Raw genomic sequence first — 9,356 nt, forward strand, 5'->3', positions numbered from 1 at the left:
GCAGTAAAACATAGATATAGCTAGAGGCAGAATGTTACTACTGTGCAGTAAAACATAGATATAGATAGCGGTAGAATATTACTACTGTGCAGTAAAACATAGATATAGATAGTGTATAGTGGTAGACTGTTACTGTCATGGGTCCTGCAGGAGATTTATCATTCATTATTTCTCTCTCCGCCCGCTGGTGGTAATGACTTTATCAGATCTGGCATTACGGCAGGGTGTGTGTTGGAGGGGGATAGTGTGTTGGAGTAGGGGATAGTGTGTTGGAGGGGGATAGTGTGTTGGAGGGGGAAAGTGTGTTGGAGGGGGATAGTGTGTTGGAGGGGGATAGTGTGTAGGAGGGGGATAGTGTGTGTGTGGGAGGGGTGATAGTGTGTTGGAGGGGGGGGATAGTGTGTGTGGGAAGGGGGATAGTGTGTGTGTTGGAGGGGGATAGTGTGTTGGAGGGGGATAGTGTTTGTGTTGGAGGGGGATAGTGTGTGGGAGGGGGATAGTGTGTTGGAGGGGGATAGTGTGTTGGAGGGGGATAGTGTGTTGGAGGGGGATAGTGTGTTGTTGGAGGGGGATAGTGTGTTGGAGGGCGGATAGTGTGTTGGAGGGGGATAGTGTGTAGGAGGAGGGATAGTGTGTTGGAGGGGGATAGTGTGTTTGAAGGGGGATAGTGTGTTTGGAGGGGGATAGTGTGTTTGGAGGGGGATAGTGTGTTGGAGGGGGATAGTGTGTTGGAGGGGGGGGATAGTGTGTGGGAGGGGGATAGTGTGTTGGAGGGGGATAGTGTGTTGGAGGGGGATAGTGTGTGGCGGAGGGATAGTGTGTTGGAGGGGGAGGGGGATAGTGTGTGTGTGGAAGGGGGATAGTGTGTGTGTGGGAGGGAGGATAGTGTGTGTATGGGAGGGGGATAGTGTGTGTTGGGAGGGAGGATAGTGTGTGTGTGGGAGGGGGATAGTGTGTGTATGGCAGGGGGATAGTGTGTGTGTGGGAGGGGGATAGTGTGTGTATGGGAGGGGGATAATGTGTGTGTGGGAGGGGGATAATGTGTGTGCGGGAGGGGGATAGTGTGTGTGTGGAGGGGGCATAGTGTGTGTGTGGGAGGGGGATAGTGTGTGTATGGGAGGGGGATAGTGTGTTGGCAGGGGGTCAGGGTGTGAGCAGGGGGATAGTGTGTGTGTGGGCAGGGGGATAGTGTGTGTGTGTGTGTGTGTGTGTGTGTGTGTGTGTGTGTGTGTGTGTGTGTGTGTGTGTGTGTGTGTGTGTGTGTGTGTGTGTGTGTGTGTGTGTGGTAGTTTGTGTATCTGCCTTCTATGTAATTTTTAAAGAGAAGCAGCAGAATGGAAATGGAACCTGAGGAAACATTGTAATGTTAATGTCAACAACAGCCTATACCTGTCCCTCACACACCATATACCTGGCCTCCTGCTGATAAGACATGTATACACACACACACACACACACACACACACACACACACACACACACACACACACACGGTGATAAAGTAAAGGGAGAAATAAGATAAGATCAACAGGTGCTCATCTATTGTCCTCAGAGTAGGGGCCCATCCTATTTCAGTTTGTGTGTGGGAGGGGGATAGTGTGTTGGAGGGGGATAGTGTGTGTGTGGGAGGGGGATAGTGTGTTGGAGGGGGATAGTGTGTGTGTTGGAGGGGGATAGTGTGTTGGAGTGGGGGGGATAGTGTGTTGGAGGGGGATAGTGTGTTGGTTGGAGGGGGATAGTGTTTGGAGGGGGATAGGGTGTAGGGAGGGGGATAGTGTGTAGGAGGGGGATAGTGTGTTGGAGGGGGATAGTGTGTTGGAGGGGGATAGTGTGTTGGAGGGGGATAGTGTGTTGGAGGGTGGATAGTGTGTGTGGGGGGGGATAGTGTGTGTGTTGGAGGGGGATAGTGTGTGTGTTGGAGGGGGTATAGTGTGTGGGAGGGGGATAGTGTGTGGGAAGGGGGATAGTGTGTGGGAAGGGGGATAGTGTGTTGGAGGGGGATAGTGTGTGTGTTGGAGGGGGATAGTGTGTGTGTTGGAGGGGGGATAGTGTGTTGGAGGGGGATAGTGTGTTGGAGGGGGATAGTGTGTTGGAGAGGGGATAGTGTGTTGGAGGGGGATAGTGTGTGTATGGGAGGAGGGATAGTGTGTAGGAGGGGGATAGTGTGTTGGAGGGGGATAGTGTGTTGGAGGGGGATAGTGTGTTGGAGGGGGAGAGTGTGTGTGTTGGAGGGGGATAGTGTGTGTGTTGGAGGGGGATAGTGTGTGTGTTGGAGGGGGTATAGTGTGTTGGAGGGGGATAGTGTGTTGGAGGGGGATAGTGTGTGTGTAGAAGGGGGATAGTGTGTAGGAGGGGGGATAGTGTGTTGGAGGGGATAGTGTGTGTGTGGGGAGGGGGATAGTGTGTGTGTGGGAGGGGGGATAGTGTGTGTGTGGGAGGGGGATAGTGTGTGTGTGGGAGGGGGGATAGTGTGTGTGTAGGAGGGGGATAGTGTGTGTGTGGGAGGGGGATAGTGTGTTGGAGGGGGTATAGTGTGTGTGTGGGAGGGGGATAGTGTGTGTAGGAGTGGGGGATAGTGTGTGTGTGGGAGGGGGATAGTGTGTTGGAGGGGGATAGTGTGTGTGGAGGGGGATAGTGTGTGTGTAGGAGGGGGATAGTGTGTGTGTGAGAGGGGGATAGTGTGTTGGAGGGGGATAGTGTGTGTGGGGAGGGGGATAGTGTGTGTGTAGGAGGGGGATAGTGTGTGTGTGGGAGGGAGATAGTGTGTTGGAGGGGGATAGTGTGTGTGTTGGAGGGGGTATAGTGTGTTGGAGGGGGGATAGTGTGTGTGTTGGAGGGGGATAGTGTGTGTGGAGGGGGATAGTGTGTGTGTGGGAGGGGGATAGTGTGTTGGAGGGGGATAGTGTGTTGGAGGGGGATAGTGTGTGTGGGAGGGGGATAGTGTGTTGGGGGGGATAGTGTGTTGGAGGGGGATAGTGTGTGTGGGGAGGGGGATAGTGTGTTGGAGGGGGATAGTGTGTGTGTTGGAGGGGGATAGTGTGTGGGAGGGGGATAGTGTGTTGGAGGGGGATAGTGTGTGTGTTGGAGGGGGATAGTGTGTGTGTTGGAGGGGGATAGTGTGTTGGAGGGGGATAGTGTGTGTGGGGAGGGGGATAGTGTGTGTGGGGGGGAATAGTGTGTGGGAGGGGGATAGTGTGTGGGAGGGGGATAGTGTGTGGGAGGGGGATAGTGTGTGGGAGGGGGATAGTGTGTGTGTGGAGGGGGAATAGTGTGTGGGAGGGGGAATAGTGTGTGGGAGGGGGATAGTGTGTGGGAGGGGGGATAGTGTGTGGGAGGGGGATAGTGTGTTGGAGGGGGATAGTGTGTTGGAGGGGGATAGTGTGTTGGAGGGGGATAGTGTGTTGGAGGGGGATAGTGTGTTGGAGGGGGATAGTGTGTTGGAGGGGGATAGTGTGTTGGAGGGGGATAGTGTGTTGGAGGGGGATAGTGTGTAGGAGGGGGATAGTGTGTGTGTTGGAGGGGGGATAGTGTGTAGGAGGGGGATAGTGTGTGTTGGGGGGGGTAGTGTGTTGGAGGGGGATAGTGTGTTGGAGGGGGATAGTGTGTTGGAGGGGGATAGTGTGTTGGAGGGGGATAGTGTGTAGGAGGGGGATAGTGTGTGTTGGAGGGGGGTAGTGTGTTGGAGGGGGATAGTGTGTTGGAGGGGGATAGTGTGTTGGAGGGGGATAGTGTGTTGGAGGGGGATAGTGTGTTGGAGGGGGATAGTGTGTTGGAGGGGGATAGTGTGTAGGAGGGGGATAGTGTGTTGGAGGGGGATAGTGTGTGTGTTGGAGGGGGATAGTGTGTGTGTTGGAGGGGGATAGTGTGTTGGAGGGGGATAGTGTGTGGGAGGGGGGATAGTGTGTTGGAGGGGGGATAGTGTGTTGGAGGGGGATAGTGTGTTGGAGGGGATAGTGTGTGTGTTGGAGGGGGATAGTGTGTGGGAGGGGGATAGTGTGTGGGAGGGGGATAGTGTGTGGGAGGGGGGATAGTGTGTGTGTTGGAGGGGGATAGTGTGTGGGAGGGGGATAGTGTGTGGGAGGGGGATAGTGTGTTGGAGGGGTGATAGTGTGTGTTGGAGGGGGATAGTGTGTGGGAGGGGGATAGTGTGTGGGGGGGGATAGTGTGTGTGGGAGGGGGATAGTGTGTTGGAGGGGGATAGTGTGTTGGAGGGGGATAGTGTGTTGGAGGGGGATGTGTGTGTGTTGGAGGGGGATAGTGTGTGGAGGGGGATAGTGTGTTGGGAGGGGGATAGTGTGTGTTGGAGGGGGATAGTGTGTGTGTTGGAGGGGGATAGTGTGTGGGAGGGGGATAGTGTGTGGGAGGGGGATAGTGTGTGGAGGGGGATGTGTGTGTTGGAGGGGGGGATAGTGTGTGTTGGAGGAGGGATAGTGTGTGGGAGGGGGATAGTGTGTGGGGGGATAGTGTGTGTGTTGGAGGAGGGATAGTGTGTGGAGGGGGGATAGTGTGTGTGTGTTGGAGGGGGATAGTGTGTGTGTTGGAGGGGGATAGTGTGTGTGTTGGAGGGGGATAGTGTGTTGGGGGGGATAGTGTGTGGGGAGGGGGGATAGTGTGTGGGAGGGGGATAGTGTGTGGGAGGGGGATAGTGTGTTGGAGGGGGATAGTGTGTTGGAGGGGGATAGTGTGTTGGAGGGGGGATAGTGTGTGTATGGGAGGGGGATAGTGTGTGGGAGGGGGATAGTGTGTAGGAGGGGGATAGTGTGTTGGAGGGGGATAGTGTGTTGGAGGGGGGATAGTGTGTTGGAGGGGGATAGTGTGTGTTGGAGGGGGATAGTGTGTTGGAGGGGGGATAGTGTGTTGGAGGGGATAGTGTGTTGGAGGGGGATAGTGTGTGGGAGGGGGATAGTGTGTGGAGGGGGGATAGTGTGTGGGAGGGGGATAGTGTGTTGGAGGGGGATAGTGTGTTGGAGGGGGATAGTGTGTTGGAGGGGGATAGTGTGTGTATGGGGGGGATAGTGTGTGGGAGGGGGATAGTGTGTAGGAGGGGGGATAGTGTGTTGGAGGGGGATAGTGTGTTGGAGGGGGATAGTGTGTTGGAGGGGGATAGTGTGTGTGTTGGAGGGGGATAGTGTGTTGGAGGGGGATAGTGTGTGTGTTGGAGGGGGATAGTGTAGGAGGGGGGATAGTGTGTGGGAGGGGGATAGTGTGTTGGAGGGGGATAGTGTGTGTGTGGGAGGGGATAGTGTGTTGGGAGGGGGATAGTGTGTGTGGGGGGGGGATAGTGTGTGTGTGGGAGGGGGATAGTGTGTGTGTGGGAGAGGGGATAGTGTGTGTGTAGGGAGGGGGATAGTGTGTGTGGGGAGGGGGATAGTGTGTTGGAGGGGGTATAGTGTGTGTATGGGAGGGGGATAGTGTGTGTGTGGGAGGGGGATAGTGTGTTGGAGGGGGATAGTGTGTGTGGGAGGGGGATAGTGTGTGTGTAGGAGGGGGGATAGTGTGTGTGTGAGAGGGGGATAGTGTGTTGGAGGGGGGATAGTGTGTGTTGGAGGGGGATAGTCTGTGTGTAGGAGGGGGATAGTGTGTGTGTGGGGGGGATAGTGTGTTGGAGGGGGATAGTGTGTGTGTGGGAGGGGGATAGTGTGTGTGGGGAGGGGGATAGTGTGTGTGTGGGAGGGGGATAGTGTGTGTGGAGGAGGGGGATAGTGTGTGTGGGGGGGGATAGTGTGTTGGAGGGGGATAGTGTGTGTGTGGGAGGGGGATAGTGTGTGTGTGTGGGAGGGGGATAGTGTGTTGGAGGGGGATAGTGTGTGTGGGAGGGGGGATAGTGTGTGTGTAGGAGGGGGATAGTGTGTGTGTGGGAGGGGGATAGTGTGTTGGAGGGGGATAGTGTGTGTGTGGGAGGGGGATAGTGTGTGTGTAGGAGGGGGGGATAGTGTGTGTGTGGGAGGGGGATAGTGTGTTGGAGGGGGATAGTGTGTGTTGGAGAGGGGATAGTGTGTTGGAGGGGGATAGTGTGTGTGTTGGAGGGGGGATAGTGTGTGTGTAGGAGGGGGGATAGTGTGTGTGGGAGGGGGATAGTGTGTTGGGGGGGATAGTGTGTGTGTTGGAGGGGATAGTGTGTGTGTGGGAGGGGGATAGTGTGTTGGAGGGGGGGATAGTGTGTTGGAGGGGGATAGTGTGTGGGAGGGGGATAGTGTGTTGGAGGGGGATAGTGTGTGTGTGGGAGGGGGATAGTGTGTGTGTGGGAGGGGGATAGTGTGTTGGAGGGGGATAGTGTGTGTGTTGGAGGGGGATAGTGTGTGTGTTGGAGGGGGATAGTGTGTTGGAGGGGATAGTGTGTGGGAGGGGGATAGTGTGTTGGAGGGGGATAGTGTGTTGGACGGGGGGATAGTGTGTTGGAGGGGGATAGTGTGTTGGAGGGGGATAGTGTGTAGGAGGGGGATAGTGTGTTGGAGGGGGATAGTGTGTAGGAGGGGGATAGTGTGTAGGAGGGGGATAGTGTGGGGGGGGGTAGTGTGTTGGAGGGGGATAGTGTGTTGGAGGGGGATAGTGTGTTGGAGGGGGATAGTGTGTGTTGGAGGGGGATAGTGTGTTGGAGGGGGTAGTGTGTTGTTGGGGGGATAGTGTGTTGGAGGGGGATAGTGTGTTGGGGGGGATAGTGTGTAGGAGGGGGATAGTGTGTTGGTTGGGGGATAGTGTGTTGGAGGGGGATAGTGTGTTGGGGGGGATAGTGTGTTGGAGGGGGATAGTGTGTGTTGGGGGGTATAGTGTGTTGGAGGGGGATAGTGTGTGTGTTGGAGGGGGGATAGTGTGTGTGTAGGGGGGGATAGTGTGTGTGTGGGAGGGGGGATAGTGTGTTGGAGGGGGATAGTGTGTGTGTTGGAGGGGGTATAGTGTGTGTGTGGGAGGGGGATAGTGTGTTGGAGGGGGATAGTGTGTTGGAGGGGGATAGTGTGTGTGGGAGGGGGATAGTGTGTTGGAGGGGATAGTGTGTGTGTGGGAGGGGGATAGTGTGTGTGTGGGAGGGGGATAGTGTGTTGGAGGGGGGATAGTGTGTGTTGGAGGGGGGATAGTGTGTGTGTGGAGGGGGATAGTGTGTTGGAGGGGGATAGTGTGTGGGAGGGGGATAGTGTGTTGGAGGGGGATAGTGTGTTGGGAGGGGGATAGTGTGTTGGAGGGGGATAGTGTGTAGGGGGGGATAGTGTGTAGGAGGGGGGATAGTGTGTAGGAGGGGGGTGTGTGTAGGAGGGGATAGTGTGTTGGAGGGGGATAGTGTGTTGGAGGGGGATAGTGTGTGGGAGGGGGGATAGTGTGTTGGAGGGGGATAGTGTGTTGGAGGGGGATAGTGTGTTGGAGGGGATAGTGTGTTGGAGGGGGATAGTGTGTAGGAGGGGGGATAGTGTGGGAGGGGGATAGTGTGTAGGAGGGGGAGTGGTAGGAGGGGGTAGTGTGTTGGAGGGGGATAGTGTGTTGGAGGGGGATAGTGTGTTGGAGGGGGATAGTGTGTGTTGGAGGGGGGGTAGTGTGTTGGAGGGGGGGATAGTGTGTTGGAGGGGGATAGTGTGTTGGAGGGGGATAGTGTGTGGGAGGGGGATAGTGTGTTGGGGGGGATAGTGTGTTGGAGGGGGATAGTGTGTTGGAGGGGGATAGTGTGTTGGAGGGGGATAGTGTGTGTGTAGGAGGGGATAGTGTGTAGGAGGGGGATAGTGTGTAGGAGGGGGGTAGTGTGTAGGGGGGGTAGTGTGTTGGAGGGGATAGTGTGTTGGAGGGGGATAGTGTGTTGGAGGGGGGGATGTGTGTTGGAGGGGGATAGTGTGTTGGAGGGGGTAGTGTGTTGGAGGGGGGATAGTGTGTGGGAGGGGGATAGTGTGTGTGTAGAAGGGGGATAGTGTGTTGGAGGGGGATAGTGTGTGTGTTGGAGGGGGATAGTGTGTGGAGGGGGATAGTGTGGGAGGGGGATAGTGTGTGTGTTGGAGGAGGGATAGTGTGTGGGAGGGGGATAGTGTGTGTGTTGGAGGGGGATAGTGTGTAGGAGGGGATAGTGTGTGTGTTGGAGGGGGATAGTGTGTAGGAGGGGATAGTGTGTGTGTTGGAGGGGGATAGTGTGTAGGAGGGGGATAGTGTGTTGGAGGGGGATAGTGTGTGGGAGGGGGATAGTGTGTGTGTTGGAGGGGGATAGTGTGTTGGGGGGGATAGTGTGTGTGTTGGAGGGGGATAGTGTGTGTGGAGGGGGATAGTGTGTGTTGGAGGGGGATAGTGTGTGGGAGGGGGATAGTGTGTGTGTTGGAGGGGGATAGTGTGTTGGAGGGGGGGGATAGTGTGTGGGAGGGGGATAGTGTGTGTGTTGGGGGGATAGTGTGTGGGAGGGGGATAGTGTGTAGGAGGGGGATAGTGTGTTGGAGGGGGATAGTGTGTTGGAGGGGGGGGATAGTGTGTGTGTGGGAGGGGGATAGTGTGTGTGTTGGAGGGGGATAGTGTGTGTTGTTGGGGGGATAGTGTGTGGAGGGGGATAGTGTGTGGGAGGGGGATAGTGTGTGGAGGGGGATAGTGTGTTGGAGGGGGATAGTGTGTTGGAGGGGGATAGTGTGTTGGAGGGGGATAGTGTGTTGGAGGGGGATAGTGTGTAGGAGGGGGATAGTGTGTAGGAGGGGGATAGTGTGTGTGTGGGAGGGGTGATAGTGTGTTGGAGGGGGATAGTGTGTGTGTGGGAAGGGGATAGTGTGTGTGTTGGAGGGGGATAGTGTGTGGGAGGGGGATAGTGTGTGGGAGGGGATAGTGTGTGGGGGGGATAGTGTGTTGGAGGGGATAGTGTGTTGGAGGGGGATAGTGTGTTGGAGGGGGATAGTGTGTTGGAGGGGGATAGTGTGTTGTTGGGGGGATAGTGTGTTGGAGGGGGATAGTGTGTTGGAGGGGGATAGTGTGTTGGAGGGGGATAGTGTGTTGGAGGGGGGATAGTGTGTAGGAGGGGGATAGTGTGTGTGTGGGAGGGGTGATAGTGTGTTGGAGGGGGGATAGTGTGTGTGGGAAGGGGGATAGTGTGTGTGTTGGAGGGGGATAGTGTGTTGGAGGGGGATAGTGTTTGTGTTGGAGGGGGATAGTGTGTGGGAGGGGGATAGTGTGTTGGAGGGGGATAGTGTGTTGGAGGGGGATAGTGTGTTGGAGGGGGATAGTGTGTTGGAGGGGGATAGTGTGTTGGAGGGCGGATAGTGTGTTGGAGGGGGATAGTGTGTAGGAGGAGGGATAGTGTGTTGGAGGGGGATAGTGTGTTTGAAGGGGATAGTGTGTTTGGAGGGGGATAGTGTGTTTGGAGGGGGATAGTGTGTTGGAGGGGGATAGTGTGTTGGAGGGGGGATAGT

At 55.9% G+C, this 9,356-nt stretch overlaps 1 pseudogene; it reads right to left on the bottom strand.

The window, feature by feature from the left end:
- Nucleotides 1-253: 253 nt before the first annotated feature.
- LOC121841642 overlaps nt 254-9,356 on the bottom strand; it is a 9,190-nt pseudogene continuing 87 nt past the window's right edge.

This window comes from Oncorhynchus tshawytscha, linkage group LG33 (assembly GCF_018296145.1).
Source record: "Oncorhynchus tshawytscha isolate Ot180627B linkage group LG33, Otsh_v2.0, whole genome shotgun sequence".
Taxonomy (NCBI): Eukaryota; Metazoa; Chordata; class Actinopteri; order Salmoniformes; family Salmonidae; genus Oncorhynchus; species Oncorhynchus tshawytscha.